Here is a 16,338-nt window from a genome sequence, read left to right as displayed (position 1 = left end):
ATTACAGTACTCGCAGCAATTCTGACAACTTCCTGACGCATACAATATATTACAGCCCACGCATTAATGTCATCAGGGTCGAATCTTACGTCAAATTGTATGTCTAGAGGTACACCCTTTATAGTCAATATAAATGGTTGCGTCACATTGTCTTCTGTGAGCGGAAATACTCCTTCGTAAAAAAATTGAAATATTGAAGAATGTTCTAAAATATAATTTTTTTCAATTTTAGCGTCGTATGCATCTTGTCCACTCATTAGATGTTCTATCACTTTGCACCAAGTATCCAAAACACCTTCCACATTAATATCAATATCCACATTACAACGTCCTAAGGGTATGTTATTTTCAACCACTTGTATCAGTACTGCCTTTGCGTTATTTGGATTTATATTCGCTTGTGGATGACTAATAAACGTGTCTGGCAATGACGCCAACGTGTCATAATATATATGCTCTTTAACCGTAAGGTACACGTCAAATGAAGGTTTCATGATATCTTCTATTGCAACGGTCTTAAAATGGTGATGCGATAGTGTAAGATCTCGCACCCAGTTCTGTTGCCTCACCGTGTTAATTTTTAACTAACCGAAGCATTTTCTAAAATCAAATAATGACATTGAGGGAATAACGGATGCAATTGATTTGAATTCGTGTTTAGTCTTGGAACGTTGCACAGTCTTGGCCATTTCAGGAAGTGATATTATATTGCGCATCGATTCTGTTTCTTTCTTTAATGGCTCTTCTTTAAGCGATTTATATCGTGCTTTCACGTTGATTTTCACAGGTATACTGAATTTACCGGAACGTGGCGCATATCCTGTTCTTGTGTATTCATAATTGCCAGCATGTTGTGCTATGCTCGATTTAATTTCTTTTGTTGTTGGCGTGCCTTGTTTAGATAATAAGTATTGTGGTTTACTGAAAACGTCATCTTTATGGGCCGCTCGCCTCGCGAATGTTTATAATGTACTACACTCATTGCCGGCACGTCTTGTATAGATTAAGATAGAGGTAAACCCCGCGTCTTACGCGTCATAGTATGACTGATTTCAGGTACCTCGTCTGTTTGTGTCATTATTTTAGTAGCTTTTGCTCGCGTCGCCAAATCTGTGTTGATTTTTGCGTGCCGTATTTCAGTTAACAGTACTTTATGCGTCGTCAGATCATACTTGAACTCTCTATGACGATGCCTTCTGCTTTCTGCCGAAGTCGAAGCGGCTGAATGAACCGATTCTGTTTCAAATCTATCATCGTCTCCTTCTGAATGTACTTCGTCTGCAAGCGGCGTTCCGTCGTCATTTTCTTCATCGTCGCTTACCACGGGATCCCATGAAATGCTTTCTCTTAAAAATTGTGTGTCCTCATCGCCACTACCGTCACTGTAGCTTTCCTCTATATGCATAGCGGGATTTCTTCTGTGAGCCATATTGGATTTCACATGTTCTGTTAATGTTTCAACATTTGAGATTTCTTGCGAGGTTATTAAATCATCGCGCATTCTACGTTTCCTAGCATGTGCCTCACCAATTTCAATGTCTTTGTTATCCATGTCCATTAATAATGTTGCATCGTCATCTTCCGTTGTTTCACGAATACTTTGCAAGGCATCTGGAAAGTCTATTAATGTATTTTCTCTCAAGTCATATCGTCTGCGCTTCATGTCCAATATCGCTTTATTTCGTTCGTCGTCTGACAATGCTTTAGCATATCGTCTTTTTTTCAATTGATTTAGAACGGGTCCAGTGATTAGTTCTGGAATTTTTTCTGAATTGTCGATACGTCGTTCTATTGGCCCAATATTATAGGTAGCTATATTTAATGGTTCGGTGACGTCCACATCCTGGCTCTTTACGTGCGGTCGTGCTGTGTTGGTTGTATACTTTGACATCACAGTCCCACTTTCTATTCCAATATAGTCGCTTATAATGGGGTCGCTTTCACTCAACCCAATCCCTTGTATCGGAACGGGTGGTGGCGGCCTGTTGGTATGTGTAATCGGTCTATCAATTCCAATGGGGGGCTTGGGCTCGTGTGGGAATATTACGCCTGCGGACTTATAATGCGAGCGCACGATAGACACGTTGTCATCATCTGTCGATATTATATCCGGTACAATGTAATGTCCACTCGTATTCAATTCCATACCGGTCGCGCTCACATCCTTTATGATCCCTATGTTTTCGTATCCCAATCTACTTGGGATACGAAATCTACTGTGGATCTCTCCATCTTTCTCGGCACCCCTTAATATTATTCTTTGGGGCACGCTTATTAACAGAGACTGAATGCACAGTTATGCACAGTGGACTATTATACATTTTATATAGAACTTGGACATGCATGCACACATATTTTCAATATTTCGGGTTCGATATCGACAATGTACCACGTACAGCTCCGTAATAATGATCTGCTCTCATTTAGAGGATATTTGCCTGCACGTAGACATGGTTTGCATGATGTGCACAGTGCGTAATTCATGTTCACATCACTTCTTGGCATACAGAGGGCCTTGGTTTGCAGTAGTGTTCTTTTATGCTTGGTGGCATGCTTGTGCATGTAAATGAAATTCGCACCCTTTTGACTGCCTTATTTTGAATATTAAGTCAGCTGCACTGTACACATACGTATATTCAAGAAAACAAGTTCCTGCCCGTGCCAAACCCACGCACATTGTAGAGCTACATGAACTTGAAAGCTGATTTGGGGGTTTGATGCACACGTATTTACTGCACTGAAGGAAAAACTGCCGATTTCCCCTGAAAGATAACGACAAGGTCGGAAAGCGCATCCCTTAAACTACAAGTTGTGCTTGTGCCTTTCTGAAATTATTCAAATGACACTCCCGCCGTGGTTGCTCAGTGGCTATAATGTTGGGCTGGTGAGCACGAGGTCGCGGGTTCGAATCCCGGCCACGGCGGCCTCCTTTCGATAGGGGCAAAAACACCCGTGGTACTTCGATTTAGGTGCTCCATAAAGAACCCCAGGTGCTCGAATTTTCCGGAATACTCCACTACGGCGTGCTTCATAATCAAAGTGGTTTTTGCACGTAAAACCCCCCAATGTAATTTTTTTAACACATAAGACCAGTAAATCATGAAGGTGCTGATCACGTATTGGTCTTCCTGTTTCGACCCTTTTTCTCTGGTGATCACAAACTGTGGGTACTTTCTGCGCATTCAGCACCACTTCAAGATCAACACTTGCAAAGCTCCTACTCCAGTACACTTGGCTAATTATGGAGCAGGTATTGATGCCGTGACATCTGATAATTCGACAACCCATCGGTCAGCCTTGAGTTCCCTAGGTAAATATTTAACATACGACTTCTGCTGCAAACCAGCCAGTAGGATTCTATTGCAGGCATTTGTGACGACAACAGAAATCAACATGCGTCATTTCAGCACCCATGAGACCCCTCTAAGATGCTCTATACTTTCATTGATCAACCGCACATATTTAAGTGCATTAGGTATGACTCCGCAAATTGGGGAGTTTCGGGTAAGTGAAAGAATTTCCGTTCCTTTTAGACGTGCACTCTGTATGGTTTTATCAGAAATATATTACACTTCTTCCTACAGCTGCCACAAGGTCAAAAAGTATATTGACACACGCACTGATTTATCTTTGTCGAACGAACGATTTTCACTGTCTATCAAATGTTATCGCTCATCACAGGACGCGCCCGCATGTGTTGGAAGTTTCTCGAATGTTATCGATATAGTTCTATCTGCCGTCTGTTGTCACCGAAGCCTCTGTATCTGATTGCTTGCATGTGCGACGCGAATTGTGCAGAACTTTCTGGAGAACACGCGGGCACCAGTGATTACTCTGGAACCTTCGAGGACCCATGTATAAAAGCCGACGCGTTTACCGGCAGATCAGATTTTCGACTATGGCCGACTGTGTTCGCCGGCGTCGCCGTTCTTTGAGTGTAGCCTGTTTTGAGGGCAGAGGTTCGCCCAGAAACATGCTAGTTTCGTCATTTCCTGTTTTGCTGCTTTCTTCGCCGTCATAATTACGTGAAACTATCACCATCACCATGCAGAATTTCTAGAATATTAATAGCCGCAATCTGGACTGCGTGCTGTTCTGAAGCTGACGTAGGCACATATATACCCAAATGCTTTCCAGAAAATGAGCGTCAAACTTAAAAAATTAAATTATGGGATTTAAGTGCCAAAAACCACTTTCTGGTTTTTGTTATTTCGTCTGGCATGCCGTAGTGGAGGACTCCGGAAATTTCGACCACTTGGGATTCGTTAACGTCCACCTAAATCTAAGTACACGGGTGTTTTCGCATTTAGGAGCGTCAAACTTTCTGTTCACCTAAGGTGCCTTATGTCCAGGTGCTTTAGGGCACGAAAATCGCTTTTGCATGTGTCACACAAAAACTGCGACGAAAAAATTTTATTTCCAATTCACAGCTATAGCCACGGATTTCTACAGTGAGCAGGAAGCATGCAAGAAGCTCCATGAGTCTGCAGCAACATCTGAATTCACCAGAAGAATGAACAGATTATTTGACTACTTCAACTCTCGGAGGACCATCATGTGCAGTAAAACGAAGCTGAGCAGGCTGCTGTAAGGATTACGCTTTTGGCCTCATACATACCTCTGATTTCTCGCAGAAAACTATTACTTTACATACACTGAAAGAGAGCGTTGTATGGACAGGCAACTGCTGCCACTACAAATGCTAAGTACAATATCCCTTGTTTAGAACCTTCTTGCAGCAGGTTTTCGCCTTGTACTGGTGGGAAAGATTGGACAGGACCCATTAGAGGCATACAACTGCATTTTCCAGCCTGTGAGGTAAATACCCAAGCATTTTTTTTGTTTTGGAGTTTTTTTTTTGGCATTGTCAGACATGTTGGCGGAGGACCTACAACAGTCCAGCAATTCCTCTTTATATATAGGATGTTTTCTGTCAAGAGTATTGTCCAGCCGCCCAAGCGATTCTCAGTAGCTGGAGGTGGTCCACAACTGCTGCTCAAGCTGCAAGATCTGCTCTACAAATAAAAGCCTACTGCATGTTATGTGAGCAACAAGGTCTGCTTGATTTCATTCTCTTCAGAAGGCATTGCTCCATGTATATATTTAGCAATGCCTTCTGAAGAGGATGAAATCAAGCAGACCTTTTTAAGAATATCTTAACTAAGTTTGCAAGTCATAAATTTTGTTTTGCATAGAAATATGTCATAAAGTCTATTCTTTTCTGGCCACATTAAGTTGTATGGACATCGCATGTATAGCAGGGGACTATGCAGCTGTGCAATGCATGCAGCATTAATATGGAAAGATTTTGCAGCTCTTAATTTAAAAAAAAAAAAGCCATGGCGTTTTTTGATGAAACCTAGTTGGAGTTGTGGTTCTCTCAGTAAAGCTGCAAAACAATACAATGCATCCAGTACACCATTGCTCTGTGTGCAGCTTGCTGAGCACACCAACATTGTGGTATTTCCATTTCAGGCTGACTCCTTGGCCATTCTTCTGGGTGAAGTCCTCTTGGAACCTGCAGAAACAGCACAGGAGGCCTCAGTTCTGTACAAATAGCAGTCTCCAAAAGAGGGAACAATGGAATACCTTGCTGGCCTTGTGGCCAAAATAAGGTTTTGATCATTGAGCTGCTCAAGCTCTGTGGCGATTATGAGAAGTTCGGAACGAGCGGCAAATGACCCGATTCTTGCCAAATCCAAAGGTGGTCTACAAGTGCCCTCCAGCCAGGTAGTCGCCCTTCTCCAAATTGTGAAAGATGAATAAAAACTGTACACAGTTGACAAAACTTCCCGCTCTGATGTGTACATGAATATTTGGCGAAATGTTTCGATAGACAGTTGCACTCCTGCAGCTGCTGTAGGCTGCATCACACTTACTAAGCATCACTGCAAAAGTAGTTCAGTTTGGTCCTAAGACCCGCTTGCATTTTTAACGAAAGAAAAACCAGCAGATGCGAGCAAAGAGGCGGGCTTCATGTCTAGCAGCGTGTGGTAGGAAACCAACAAGTTAAAGGGGCGTATCAGGAAGCTCCTTTATCGCGTATGGGCGACCACTTTCAAAAAATTGCAATGCTGAAGAAGAAGAACAAGGGTGTTGCAAGGCCTGAGCTGGGCATTCATATTAGAACACATATTTGTTTCATGCATTTATGAGGGCTTTGTTGCCAGCTCAATTTCTGCTATATCAACCTAGACTATTTCACATCACAGTGATGGCGCTTTCACTCCTTACAATCGGCCGTGGCGACCTACAGAACGAATAGCATTAGAATGCCTTTAAATACCAGTTGCAGAATAATATGCATTGCTTTACTTTTGTGTTGGCTATTGAAGGGCTAAAATTCTTGAACTGTATGTGCTTTTAAGTAAATAAGAAGGTTATTAGCAAACTGTTGTTAGCTATATTTCCATTATGATTTGATGAGCAAGTAATCTGCACATGCTGAGGTAACAGTTGAAGAACTAGAATGATGAGATCGCTAACAGGCCATTTTAAAACAATTGTTGCAGTAAAAAAACTGATATAGTAGCGCTGTGGCTACAAGTGTTTGTTTACGAGTTTTTAGCTCGAACGAAAAAAAATTATTGACCAAATTTCCAGGGGCCTGCAGCCGCCCCCTCTTTCTCTACGGGCGCTCATATCATGGTAGAAGACGAGATCAGGCAGTTAATGATGCATGTGGAATGTTATAAGTAGTTTCGTGAAAGCAAAGCAACGATTTCGGAAGTTTAGAAATCTATAATACCGAAGCTGCCCCCTACACGCACCCTCAGCGGTAGCGGCGTTCGCATGACCGCTCGCGCACACTTGCGCCTCTAGCGGCGGGCGCTGGCTCTATACGAAACTGAGGCGGCAGTTTTCTGACCAGTCCAAATAAATGGAAGGACTGTTAGTACCTAAATGTTGCCAATTATCAAAATAGCACAATACACAGGTCACGAGCGATTTCTGTTCGGTGCGTGCGCTATTTATTTAACGACATTGCAACACCAATTGGCCTGCGCTTCAACACTGTTGAAACGCAAACATTACGCAGCGGAGTTGCGGTAATGATCAACCGGCAAAACAAAAGGCACTTTGTAAAGACAGGTGACGCTGCCCAGAGTACAAGAGTACATCAACGTCCAGTAGACACGTGCTTGGTGGACATAGCGTCTGTGAACAAGCAAGAAAAAAAAAAAAGAATAGAAAGTTTTGCGCTACCGCGAAATGGTAACAAGCACGTTTTCCACTGTAGCAATGTTTAATATTTCGAATCGATCTACAGGTGGTGATATGGAGGGGAAAAGTGAAATTATAATCCTAAAACAGTAGTTTCGCTCCATTTTTTGATGCACCTGCGTTACTCCAGTAGGCCAACGCAAGTATTTAAAGTGTATTGTTAGTGAAAGAAAGGACGCAGAAAACTTCGAATAACATTATTTGTCGACGTCCACTACGGTTATTTAAGTTTAGGAATTATTTTTGCGTTAATATATATGTAATTCTTTAGCGCTTGGTTGTCACTGATCGTTAACCCGAACCTTGATCTGGCGAAAAAGTTTGGAGACTCTTGCTCAAGAGCAATCTACTCGGCAGAAATATTCTACATAAGTTCATCATTTCTGATTTATTCTTTAAAACAAGAAAAATTATGCGGATCCCACGCACTATGGGAATCGATGTAAGCGAAGCTTCCTGTGTTGTTTGCTTCGGCTGACGACAATTATGGACGATGTTGACGGCGAATGATTTATAAATGTTTCTTCCAACATGAAATTGGTGAGTTGATGTTGAACGTTACCTCGCGTGCCCCACTGCCATTTGTCTACATAGTACACAGAACACACAGGGGGAGGTGTTTGCTTGAGGCGTTGTTGTGCGGCATATTTCGTAAACTCTGAGAGGGTTGAGCATTTTCGTAATCTCACATGGCACATTGCGTCATTGCAGAGGTATTAAACTTCAATTGAATTGCGAGCCTGGACGTGGTAAAACCACAATCGGGTTATGAGGTACGCTGTAGTGGCAGACTTCGGGTTAATTTTGACCCTCTGGGGTTCCTTAGCGTGTCGCCTAAATCTCAGTGCACGAGCGTTTGTTATTTCGTCCCTTCGAACGGCGGCTGCCGCGGTCGTGATCAGATCCGCGAACTCGAGCAATGCAATAGCAGCAAAGCTACGGCGGTGGGCACAGAAGTGTTGATTTGACGTGTGACCACTTCCTCAGTGTCGCCTAGACCCAGCGGTGCCCTGTAAGTAAGGCAGCCCCATTTCTGCACACCCTGCCTAAGTTGGCCGCTTGAGAAATCTGCAGGGTGCATATTTTACAGGAATGGCAAAAAGGTACCGTAACTTAAATTTATCGTGTTTGCCCGCAACCGCTGTAGTGTCTATTGCGACACAGGATACGGCTGGGCGTAGCTTTCACCCGTCGCTACGTGCACCTCATCGGCCTGTCGAACAGCCCTGATTGTGAACACCGCCAGACACCTGAAACGCTATAGAACACGTACTGAGCGATTGACCAGCATGTATGTTGGAGCGAAGGGCGTTGGAAAGTTCCTTAGCCGCCGTTGGCAGGCAACCACTGTCGGAGGACACTATCCTCGGTGCATGGCCTGATACTGCAACTTCAATGCGTGCAACTAAAGCGATGTAGAAGATTCTGCGGGACACCAAGCTAGACGACTGGCTCTCAAACAGGGCAACTGTCTCCATATGCATAAGCACTCACCACTTTCATCATCATCCCCAATCACAGTACTTTCGCTCCCCCTCCCTCTTCCCCAGTGGAGAGTAGCAGACTACAGCGCACTAGCTAAGGTCGACCTCTCCGTCGCTCCTGTCCATAAATAATAGTAGCGTTTCTTTGCATTCTCATGTCACATTTTGCCTTCCCTCTCTCCCCCTCCATTTGTATGGGAACTGCAGGGGAAGAGTGACAAGGCTGTTATTCACTCGTTTTGCGACTGCCCCAGTTCTACCTATCTCTGCGTCCTCATTTCCTTCCCCTCTGCCGTTCAATCTAGCGCCCCAAAGGACTTGCAAGTTAGCAGAAAGATATGCGCTGCAATTTCGGCAATGCTCTGCGGGGGTCACAGATAATTCCAGCTATGAAGTAGCTAATGTGGCGACGCCCAAAGACCTCCAGAGGGCATTGAGCATTTTCGACGCTGTCCAAAGCTCCAAACCAGCTTATCGTGACTCCTTTCCTCTCTGCCACGCTCCTGTCATGTATACACACGCTCTGAACGACTGCCCGACACAGTAGGTCTCCTCGATTTGGCTGCACTTTCTGCACTAGTTTAGGGAGTGCAGCACTCTAGCACTCGATTTGCCAGTGCAGCTAGCGCCACCTGCACTTCGTCACTCGATTTGATGTCGTGCTGCACGAGTTCATGTACACTTCGGCACTAGTCTCTCCGCAAGGTCTTTTCTCGTGCACGTAGTGCAAGGCTTTTGATAGCAGACGACACACGCGGCTCCGTGGCCGTGCGGGTGTTGGTAGACGGCATCGACGGCGCCTGTTATTAGTAACGCAGCACGGACGCCAGTTTTCTTTAGGATGTGTACGCAGCATCTTGTTAAGGAGGCTTTCCGGTTTCATCTGCTGATAAGTGCACTGGAGGCCGGGATTTTTCCCTCAGGTCACAGTCGTTTGTATTAATGTTCACGAGCTTACAGCTACCTCGACGTTAAGTTTGCGCCCAACCACATCGGTCAGTCTTTTGAACCGTTGTGCCATGTATTATTCAGAAAGGTGTGGAAACCGCGCTTGGTCATGCTTTCTGAATAATGATGCCGAAGTTGAACTAATTTCCAGGTACTAATACATGAATTCTTTCCACAGGACCAAAATGGCTATTGCGCACACGTTTACGCTCGCGGCACACACCAACGAAAGAAAAGCCACAGCCGCCCAGTCGCAGCAGGCGAAGGCCTGTACGTTTCTGCACTCTTGTCCTCGATTTGACCGCTGCACCGCAAGCGCTAGTGTCGCGCTACACTCACACTTCAAGAACTGACGCTGCACTGGTACGACACTTTTCTGAACTAGTGCAAAAAGTGCAGCCAAATCGAGGAGACCTAGAGTGCCAGGCAGCAGCAGCAGCAGCAGCGGCGGCGGCAGTGTGCAACTCGAAAAGGCAAACAAAGCTTCGCTATCAAATAACGAAAAGTCGTACCGGTGGTGCACACTGAGCCCGAGGAACTTGGAAACAGAATGCAGTCACGTACCATGTTAGCACTCGGACTGCGGCGGCTGCCGTTCCAAGACGTTGCGGCGAGCCTCCCGTCGATGCTCCCATAGAAACCGCCTGATTCCGCAGCCTGCACGCCGCATTTTTATGTTGTAACACCACCACATGTCGCGATACCATTCCGGGAACGAATTGCGTCGGTAACTTTGAGAGTGCACCCGGAGCCTTCGTTCCATGTAGCAATTCGAGCAGCGACAAGGCGGTGGCCGGTGTGGGTAGCGTGAGGAAGCAGACAACCCAGCCTCTGGACAAATGCCATCGTCCGGACCAAGGGCTTCGGGGGTCGGCTCCTTGTCGGCGATGTTTCCTCCATCTGCCTGCGCATCGGTGCCGGCGGCATCTGGGCCCCCCAAAGCATCAGAATCAGATCGGTGTGGCGGTGAACAAACGACGCGATTGAGCGGATCACCGGAGAACGGCGCATGTACCATAATAGGTGCCTACTTCAAGCCAGCCACTCCTGGTACGTGAAAGGGGTGCAGCGTCTTCCAAAGGAACAAAGCATGAAGACTGGCACCCGTGCAAAATTTTAATGCGAAGCGTTTTTTATGACCCATCCCGAACTAGCACAGTTTTGCCAAAGACCGGCTCATGTTCTCTACCAAACTCCGCAATCTAAGACAAATCTTATCGAAATGTCCTCAACCTGGACAATTATATGGCTTCAAGACCATGATTTAGTTATTTATGCGAACCTTCCTTCCACCTCGTGATTTGTCGCGTGCGCTCGGTCGGTTAGGCCCCGAGTAAGGAAGGCAGATCCTATGGATGGCGTAATCCGCGTTCGTGTCTTTCAGGATGCGCTAAAGAAGCGGAGACCAATCTAGGCGTGGATATCACAAGGAATGGGTGCCCATCGGCATTTTACTGAACATTGCCATAAGTGTAGGCTTACACCGATAAAGTGGCGAAACCATTGGCGCCGCGGCGCAGGGACCTTAGATTTGGCGCACCCAAAGCACTACGACTTTCTTGCGTGCTCGCGTACTCATTTTGCTTCCTTTTGTACAACTTTTTTTGCATTCTTTCGTAAACCAAAGTTTGGTTGGGCAAGATATAAAACTCCCTGCTACGGAGCTTGCGCTCAGAGCGTAGGTTGGTTTGTCCCAAGATGTGAGGAAATCATGCTTGAGATCAAGTGTCGAAGATTTAGCGCTCGCTGCTATTCGCGACCTAGCTGTAGCTCGCCCGCGAATTTACGTCTCCGCGGCAATAAAAGTCGGTTATCATACTCAGACTGCGGGCAGCACTTCGTATGGAAACTTAATATCGACGACTCTCGTCTTTTGTTCTTTCCAACGTAACGCAGTTCCGAGAAAGTTTCGAACAAAGTAAAATAAAACGTGCGGGTTCATATCCAACCAAAATAGAGAGTTAAAACCAGTTGTTCTGACGGATAACACATCTCTCTTCGTCTCCGGACACTACAGGCAAAGTCAAATCGTTGGCCGCAGCAGTTCTAGCGACTTTAGAAACACGACAAGCGATGTGCAAGGCCAAGAAGAAGAAAAAAAAAATAAGCTCACCTAAACGAAGCCGTTGCAAGTCCCTACTGAGGTCACGCTCCATAGATGTTGGATGTACTCCGTTTGGGAATATGTCCGTTCTCGAGGCTGGCGAAATTCTGCTTGGTTTACGCGTTGGCTTGGTCCGGCGAATGTCAGAATAGCCACTGGTTTCTTCCTCCCATGTAAGGGCACGGCCCAGTTCTAGAGAGGGAGTGAGAGGGGGTATAAGGTTAAGAGGTGAGAGAGGGGTAGGAGGCAAGCATCATGTGCATGACGCTTGTGTACGCTGCCGGCTCAACACAACCGCGTTCCCTCTCCTTTGTCTTCTCTTTATCAAACAACCCCAGCGAGAGAGATTAGCCTGCCCCGCGCCTCACGCTTTCTGGGGAGCATCCCCTTTCAGCTGCATCGCACAGAAAGCCGATCCACCCACGGGCCTCTCGGCGGTGGCTGCCTTTATTCACAGACGCCTCTCCTCGGAGTGTGCGTGCAGGTGCGGTAGGACTTGAAGGCCACTTGTTGCCGGCAGTTGGTTAGGGAAGGCAACGCCACTAAATCCACAGCGGCATCGAGGAATAGAACGGAAGGGAGCCGCTCTGCGACAACGCAGCAGTGCGCTGCTCCTGTCCGACGCTGGCGCGTGTGTGTCGCGCGCCCTGGAATATCGCCACGACTCAATCCTGCTCTCAGTGTTTAGATGGCTCTGTGCCGAGCCTGCGCAAGCGCACCAGAGAACACGTGATGTTGCAACACGCGAGCTTGTTGCTTTTGGCCATATAAACAAGGCCATCAGATTAGATCGGGCGCTTTGTTTCACAGTGAATAAGTGTCTTGATACGGTGTCCATGTTGTTGTGCCCCCCCGCACAAAGCCGCGCCTAGAGCAATGGAGAGCGTTGGTACACAGGCCGATGATCGTCGCCAACCACGTAGGGCAGTGGCTCTCGGTGACGAATTGCTCCTGAGCTCAACAAAATGGGCAGGAACTCTGGAGGCTCAGCAGGCTGCACAAAGCGTGCGTAAAGTTACTACTCACTTTATGGACAAAGGCAGCAGCAAGCTCGGAATGTGCACAGCAGTGGCGCAGCCAGAAATTTATTTCGAGGGGAGGGGGGAGGGGACGCTCTCCATCGACGTCCACCACAGACATATATATTGTGCGTGTGTTTGGAAAGGCTGTACACCACGCAAAGACAAACTCCCAGCACTCCCCGGACAAGAATGCCCTAGCTATCACCGAGGATGCACGTTTATGCGCTGCCGAAACAACACTTAGCTCAACTTCATGCCAAAGTTTTTCATTGCTGATGCATGCCGCTACCTCACGTCGAATTTCATTATCGTTCTTGTGCTATCTTTAAAAATATGTAAAAAAAGAAGAAACTAAATCTTAATTTACTAACTGATGCCACTGTATAAGCTAAGTCGATTACCAGCTGGTAGATGGAAAAACGAACAGCGTTAAAATCGGGGCCACACAAAGCCAAGAGTGCACACTATCGCGACTTGTTGTTGTCAGACCAGACGTATTTCGCCACGGGTAAAAGTGGAGATAACCGTTGTTTTCCAGCCAGATCTTCTAGTACGGCTACGTACGGAAGATGGCGGGCACTATTTTGCAAGTCGTCTATCACCCAATCACTCTTTCGGCGTTGTGGGCCCATGTTGTATTATTCTAGATTTAAAAATACGGGAACGAAGGTTCGCTCTAGAACTTCCATAGTATATGTGATGCAAGTTTCACTCACTTTCGGTGACTTGCTGCCTCACTTGTTTGAAGAGATGTTTTGAAGTAACTTGCGATGGTGGTATTGTAGTCACCAGACGTCGCGTATTATTATTTCATCACACTCGTGAATCGATGAGTCACAGTCCTAAGCAAAGCAGCTTCCTGTTCAGAAGCCTCTCTGAAGCTTAGGCTATCCGTAGTAAGCAGTAAAATGATGCCAGTTGCTCCGATAGATTTGAAAGTGTAGTGTCTCCTGACACCAGTCTATTCTCTGCAGGAAGCAGCACTTGCTACGACGGGGTAGGTGAGCCTCAGCTAAGCGACTGGCCAAGGCCATCTGGTGGTGAGCGATCGGGCAGTGACGAGGCATTCTCCCTAAGTCCACCTTCGTTCATGGCGCCTTTTATGCGTGCCCCCCCCCCCGCCCCCCTCTTCCTCGTAACCATCACCCCGCTTCCCTTCTAAAAATTATTTTCCTTTAGTCGCACTCTTTCACATTCACCGAGTTGTTGAACGGCGCGGCGGCCCCAAACATTTCTATATTTCTGCTTCTGCGTGGATTTCGAGGCCCTTTACCTACCGGTCCTCCCACTCGTTTTCCTGGCGATTTCCTAGCTTTCTTGGCTCTGCAACTCTTTCCTTAATATATTTTGTCGTGGGAAAATAATTGTTCTGCAGGTCTTTCTTTCTTTTCTTATTTTAATTCTTAACAGCGCGTACAAAATAGCGACACATGTACTTATCTGTGTCGGGCAACCACGTTTCGCCGCCTAACAAATGTAATCGCACAGCGTGCGACGCGCCTACATGTATCCGAAGTTTCTGGAAAGTTATCGATGCTTCTATCCGCTGTCTGTTGTCGCCGAACCTTATGTTATCTTATTTCATCGCGTGACGCGAATGGTGTAGAACTTTGTGGAAGGCACGCGGGTCCGAATGATTAATCTGGAACATTCGACGACTGCTCTATAAAAGCCGACGCGCTTGACCCGCTGATCAGATTTTCGACGATCACCGACCGTGTTCGCCGCTATCGTTGTGCTATAAGTGTAGCCTCTTTTGTGGGCACAGGTTCGCCCAATAAAGTTTTGTCTTTCACAGTATTACAACTGTGTTCTTCAACGTCACCACCACGTGATATCTGGTGGAGGTACTTGTGCGTTTATGTACCGAACGCCCCCGCAAAGCCGCGATCCAAGCCCGAAGCCCGAGGACAAAACCAACGTCGCCCAAGACCAGCGTGCTAGCCGCCGACTGCAAGGACTGCCCCCAGAGCACGGACTTCTACCTGAGAAGAGCAGGAATATTGCCACCAAGTCCACCCCAATCGCAGCCCCAGCATCCCCCATCGTGCTGCAGCAGCCCAGGGAGCCCCCCACGTTCCGCGGTTCAACATTCGAGGACCCGGAAACCTGGCTCGAGACGTACGAGAGGGTCGCTGCATTTAACAGCTGGAACAGCGACGACAAACTGCGACATGTCTTCTTCGCATTGGAAGACGCTGCCAGGACGTGGTTCGAGAACAGAGAAGCCACCTTAACGACCTGGGACCTTTTCCGAAGCGGCTTCCTGCAGACATTCACAAGCGTCGTACGCCGAGAACGAGCCCAAGCACTACTAGAAACCCGAGTGCAGCTGCCTAACGAGATTACCGCGATTTTTACAGAAGAAATGAGCCGCCTATTCCGCCACGCCGACCCGGAAATGTCCGAGGAAAAGAAAGTCCGGCTACTAATGCGTGGTGTAAAGGAGGAGCTTTTCGCCGGTATGGTACGAAACCCACCGAAGACCGTCGACGAGTTTCTTCGCGAGGCCACTAGCATCGAGAAGACACTCGAGATGCGAAACCGGCAATTCGACCGCCGCACCAACTCTACAAACTATGCCGGAGTTCAATCACTGGCCCCTGACGACCTGCGCGAGGCTATCAGGGCAGTCGTACGAGAGGAGCTTCAGAAGATCTTCCCGTCGTCGCAGCCTCAAGTGGCCTCGATCGCTGACATCGTCAAAGATGAGGTTCAGCGGTCGCTTGGCGTTCCGGAGGTGCAACCTCAATTACCGCAACCCCAGCCCGAAGCGATGACCTACACCGCCGTCGTACGCCGTCAAGGTCCTCCTCCACGACCACGCCAGGGCCCTGTAACGCCGCAATTCCGTCGACCACCACCGCCGCCGCCGCCGCCAGCACGCCCACCCGTCGCCCAGCGCAGCTACCCGAGGAAGACCGACGTTTGGCGCGCTCCTGACCACCGCCCGCTCTGCTACCACTGCGGGGAAGCGGGTCACGTCTACCGACGATGCCCATACCGGGAGATGGGACTGCGAGGTTTCGCCGTGAACGCGCCGCGCCCGCAGCAAGGTGAACGCCCTCGTGACATCGCCGACTACCTCTCCGCTACTCAGTGGAGCCCTCGACGACCGTCGCGTTCGCCATCACCAGGCCGCTACCTGTCGCCGCAGCGCCGACCATACACTGGCGCAGCCCGGGGCCGGTCAGCGAGCCCGTATCCGGAAAACTAAAAGCAGCAACCGATGGAGGTGCGGTTGCTGTTCGTCGAACTGACGAAGATCCTCCGCCGCCGACGAAGACACGGAAGAAACTACCTAGACGATATAACGACACGCCGCCGTCCCGAGGAAATCGGGAAGCCAAGACTACACCGACGAAAGACGACCTGATGACGCGACGTTCCAGCTTCAGTTCAACACGACGCAGCCGTGATCCGACGCCGAGACCTAACTGCAACGCCAGACAAAGAACCACCGACCTCGACGTGCTTCTTGACGGCCACGCAGTCACCGCTTTAGTAGACACAGGAGCCGATTACTCCGTCATGAGTGGACCCATCGCCGCGCAGT

At 47.7% G+C, this 16,338-nt stretch overlaps 2 long non-coding RNA genes across 2 annotated transcripts in view; one reads left to right on the top strand and one right to left on the bottom strand.

Annotated features, from left to right (window-relative positions):
- Positions 1–16,338, top strand: part of LOC129382749 (uncharacterized) — a 119,785-nt gene that overhangs the window by 48,870 nt on the left and 54,577 nt on the right. The window lies entirely within an intron of this gene.
- Positions 4,398–13,784, bottom strand: LOC129382748 (uncharacterized). The gene is made up of 4 exons (XR_008610799.2): positions 13,499–13,784; positions 11,770–11,952; positions 10,221–10,583; positions 4,398–5,518 (listed from the first exon to the last, which is right to left on the bottom strand). It is a non-coding gene; the product is annotated as an uncharacterized lncRNA (long non-coding RNA).

The sequence above is a fragment of the Dermacentor andersoni genome, chromosome 6 (assembly GCF_023375885.2).
Source record: "Dermacentor andersoni chromosome 6, qqDerAnde1_hic_scaffold, whole genome shotgun sequence".
Lineage (NCBI taxonomy): Eukaryota > Metazoa > Arthropoda > Arachnida > Ixodida > Ixodidae > Dermacentor > Dermacentor andersoni.
This window is presented reverse-complemented; position numbering and strand designations above follow the sequence as displayed.